General features: G+C 44.6%; 1 protein-coding gene across 1 annotated transcript in view; it reads right to left on the bottom strand.

Annotated features, from left to right (window-relative positions):
- The window catches only part of LOC117443290 (von Willebrand factor A domain-containing protein 8-like), a gene marked incomplete at its 5' end in the record, with an annotated part of 90,515 nt that overhangs the window by 39,191 nt on the left and 46,324 nt on the right, over window positions 1-5,000 (bottom strand). The gene's annotated exons all lie outside the window — the stretch shown is intronic.

The following is a 5,000-nucleotide window of genomic DNA, read 5'->3' as shown; positions in this document are numbered from 1 at the left end:
GTAAGAGAGAAATCCACCAACACAAAGTTAACATCAGTGGTGGAAATCAACGTGCATGTTCACAAGTACTCAAGAAGTACACTTTAGAGGACCTGCGTAGAGTGAAAAACACTTTAAGTGAGAGACACATCGATAAAGACGGTACAACGGTTACACGTATCGTAACACATGAACATAAGTGGCAACAACAACAACATTTAATTGTTGCACAACTTAACCCCCTCTTATATCGACGCCAGGAATAGCTGGTGTAGAGAAGTGTAAAGCTGAAGGTGTGCAGAAACGTCACGTCGTCACACACCACACACATACACACACACACACACACACACACACACACACACACACACACACACACACTGCAGCAGGGTGAATGTGTGAGAGCAGACTTGCCTCCTGCAGACCTTCAGGGCTATTTCTAATAAGGAAAGATTGACTGTGGTGCGTCTGTGTGTCTCATCCAATCACATCGCTGTTGCCGGGCAAGAAAGTGTCGTTTCAAAATGTCAGATTCAGCCTTTTGGACGATATATAGGTATATTTTTGAATGTAAGGTTTTTCACATGCATCAGGGACAAAAACACAACAGAACATGAATTTACTTATTTACATAATTACTCAAATTTAAGTTTTAGGGAAGTTTTGTTCTCAACTGTTTCTGCTGGATGGGAACTAGACCTTTAGACCATCGTGCCATCTTCATGTGCTGCGCTGTTTGAAATAGAAACCCTGAATAGATAGTTTGACTGACAACCATCACACACACACACACACACACACACACACACACACACACACACACACACACACACACACACACACACACCCACACTGTGAGATTGCACGCTACACACACGTGCAGTCTTATGGTTTATCAGATGCACTTTTATGTAAGGAGTGTTATGCAATAGGAAGCAGATCCACTGACACGTGATCAGCTGCACTTAAATATATATGTGTGTGTGTGTGTGTGTGTGTGTGTGTGTGTGTGTGTGTGTGTGTGTGTGTGTGTGTGTGTGTGTGTGTGTGTGTGTGTGTGTGTGTGTGTGTGTGTGTGTGTGTGTGTGTGTGTGTGTGTGTGTGTGTGTGTGTGTGTGTGTGAGGCACTGATATGTGATCAGTATTAGGTTGAGTGTCACTAAGGGGCCAGGAAGTCTGCCTCCCTCCATCTCTTTTACACCCACTCATTCCTCTATCTATTCTATCTATACCCTCTCCTCCTCCTTCTCTATTTCACTCCTCAATCCCTTAAAGCAGTGGTTCCCAAACGGTGTGCCGCGGCACACTGGTGTGCCGTGAGGCAAGTCCGGGTGTGCCGTGGGATTTTGTGACAACCATACCTTATTATTGCAATATACAACTACATAAAAATAAAAATAAATTAATTTACTATATCAGTAATTTGTAGGTTTATATGTACGTAATCTGCGCGACTACATCTCCGCGTGCAGTGCTGCATAAACATGGCTGAGTCAGCGATAACTCTCGAGGGGTGGAGGTATGCCCATTATTTTGAGTTCGTCCGAAGAATAGACAGGAATGTGACGGTGAGGTGCAAACTGTGTCCAGGCCAGAAGCTGTTATCCACTGCTGTGAACACCACGTCAAACCTCAACAAGCACCTGCAAAGAACTCATGCTAAGGTGGAGCTACCGCACACGCCATTTGTTGTTTGTTTATATCACAGTCTGTTCTTCTTCTCTGTCTTCCGGTTGTTGCCTGTTTTGAATGACGAATACACACTAGTTATTGCCACTCACGCATGCGCAGTTCGTACGTGCTCGGCTGAAGTCTTTGCGGTGTCTGGTTCCAGTGCAACACATGGCCAACACGCAGGAGAACACGCCGACGCAACAGCGTGAGCAGAGATAGACTGTGCAAAATATACAGATAGTAGGAGACAGAGAACAGCCACGGTCAGATAGGAAAACATTCAGGATCTGGATCAGTCGTCTTATGCGACAATGGAAACTGAACTAAAGAGAACATTTGAAACTTTAGCAGTCTGCGTGATCTGCCTGTAGGGAGGGGCGGGCCGGCCCTGCGAGTAAAGTAACGAGTAAAGTAACGAGTTACTTTATGTAGAGAGTAACGAAGTAGTGTAATATATTACTTTTTTTACTTTTTTAAAGTAATATGTAATATGTAATATATTACTTTTTTTTTAGTAACGACCCCATCTCTGCTGAAATGTTACATTTATAATTTGTAGTTCAGGACCATGGACAATGCAGCTTCCTTGCATCGACAGTTCTCTGTGCTGAGTTTCCTTTGTCTCATGTTTAATGTTGTGACCTGTCTGGTTTAAATGAGTGTGTTGCTGCTTTGATGCAGCCTAATTTGATAACGTTTCAAATTAATTTCTGAAATATTTCGTTAATAAATATTTCATGAGTAATATAGTTGTCTTTGTCACATTTTATTTGGCATTAGTAAATAATTATGCACATTTACAGATATTTTACATGATATGAGTGATAACACGTGTTATAAGGGCTATTTTGCACAATATTACATTACATTGCATTTAGCTGACGCTTTTATCCAAAGCGACTTACAATAAGTACATTCGACCAGGAAGACACAACCTTGAGGAAAACAGAATCATATAAGAACATCAGGTTTCAAAGAGCCAATCGTTTCAAGTGCTACTCAACTGGCTAAGCCAGTCCTTTATTAGTATATAAGTGCTCTGTTAGCAGTTCTTTGTTAGTCATTCTATCGCTCGAAGTGGAGTCGAAAGAGATGAGTTTTCAGTCTGCGCCGGAAGGTGTGAAAGCTTTCTGCTGTCCTGATGTCAATGGGGAGCTCATTCCACCATCTTGGAGCCAGGATAGCAAACCCACGTGTTTTTGCTGATGGGAACTTGGGTCCCCCTCGCAGCGAGGGTGCAGCGAGCCGTTTGGCTGATGCAGAGCGGAGTGCACGTGCTGGGGTGTACGGTTTAACCATGTCCTGGATGTAGGAAGGGCCAGATCCATTCGCAGCATGGTACGCAAGTACCAGTGTCTTGAAGTGGATTCTAGCAGTTACCGGAAGCCAGTGGAGGGAGCGGAGGAGCGGCGTGGTGTGGGAAAATTTTGGAAGGTTGAAGACCAGACGAGCCGCTGCATTCTGGATGAGCTGCAGAGGTCGGATGGCACATGCAGGTAGACCAGCAGGAGGGAGTTGCAGTAGTCTAGGTGTGCCTTGAGATTTTTACATGTCCTTTGGTGTGCCTTGGGCACAAAAAGTTTGGGAACCACTGCCTTAAAGGTCCCATGTCATGCTTTTCTGGTTCTCACCCGTCCCCTTGTGTTGTGAAGGTGTTTCTGCATGTAGACGATCTGCAGTCTCAAACCCTCAAAGCACACCCTGTAGCGAGTAAAGTTCCAACACAGAGAAGCCCTCTCTGCTGCCCCAGAACGCCTCGTTGGACATGTCTCTTTCTCCATTGTTTACTTCCTGGGTATAGTGACGTAACGTAACGGCTCCGCAGATTGGTCCAAATTGACCAATCCGCAGAGCCGTTACGTTTGGACCAATCCGCGGACTTCCTCACACACACACACACACTCGGCGGGACGTTGCGAGGCTCGCTGCTGCGAGGAGCGGGACAGTGGGAACTGGCTCACTGGTGTGGGGTCGGTGAGACAGCGAGACACCGCGGAACTCAGCCTGAGCACACACACAAACTCCCAGCCAGGCTGCGGGGTGTGTGTGTGTGTGTGTGTGTGTGTGTGTGTGTGTGTGTGTGTGTGTGTGTGTGTGTGTGTGTGTGTGTGTGTGTGTGTGTGTGTGTGTGTGTGTGTGTGTGTGTGTGTGTGTGTGTGTGTGTGTGTGTGTGTGTGTGTGTGTGTGTGTGTGTGTGTGTGTGTGTGTGTGTGTGTGTGTGTGTGTGTGTATGGGAGGGGGTGTTTATTTGCATTAATTGGATAGCCATCATTATTCTTTTCTTAATTACACTGAACAAAAATATAAACGCAACACTTTTGTTTTTGCTCCCATTCTTCACGAGATGAACTCAAAGATCTAAAACATTTTCTATAAACACAAAATAACCATTTCTCTCAAATATTGTTCAAAAACCTGAAAAGATCTGTGATAGTGAGCACTTCTCCTTTGCCGAGATAACCCATCCCACCTCACAGGTGTGGCATATCAAGATGCTGATTGGACAGCATGATTATTGCACAGGTGTGCCTTAGGCTGGCCACAATAAAAGGCCACTCTGAAACGTGCAGTTTTGCTTTATTGGGGGGGGTCTGGGGGGGTCCGAAAACCAGTCAGTATCTGGTGTGAGGGGTAGGGGTAGGGATAGGGTTAGGGTTAGGGGTAGGGTTGGGGGTAGGGGTAGGGGTAGGGTAATGTTGTGAATTGAGTGGCCCATGGTGGTAGTGGGGTTATGGTATGGGTAGGCGTATGTAATGGGCGACGAACACAGGCCACTCGATTCACAACATTACCCTAACCCTAACCCTACCCCTACCCCTCACACCAGATACTGACTGGTTTCCGGACCCCCCCAGACCCCCCCCAATAAAGCAAAACTGCACGTTTCAGAGTGGCCTTTTATTGTGGCCAGCCTAAGGCACACCTGTGCAATAATCATGCTGTCTAATCAGCATCTTGATATGCCACACCTGTGAGGTGGGATGGATTATCTCGGCAAAGGAGAAGTGCTCACTATCACACATCTTTCAGATTTGTGAACAATATTTGAGAGAAATGGTTATTTTGTGTTTATAGAAAAAATGTTAGATCTTTGAGTTCATCTCATGAGAAATGGGAGCAAAAACAAAAGTGTTGCGTTTATATTTTTGTTCAGTGTATAAATATTATTAGAAAAATGTTTGGAAACCTAATAAAAACATTATTTATTTATGATATTCTTTTTTTAAATGTATTTATTTCAGCATGTTGGGAAACCTTAATAATATACAACATGTACAGAAGGTGAAGTTGCGTAAGATGACATACTTAAAGTTAAATACCTGCTTTGGAAAGAGTCTTTAGGAATC

The sequence above is a fragment of the Pseudochaenichthys georgianus genome, unplaced genomic scaffold, assembly GCF_902827115.2.
Source record: "Pseudochaenichthys georgianus unplaced genomic scaffold, fPseGeo1.2 scaffold_577_arrow_ctg1, whole genome shotgun sequence".
NCBI classification, from domain to species: domain Eukaryota; kingdom Metazoa; phylum Chordata; class Actinopteri; order Perciformes; family Channichthyidae; genus Pseudochaenichthys; species Pseudochaenichthys georgianus.
This window is presented reverse-complemented; position numbering and strand designations above follow the sequence as displayed.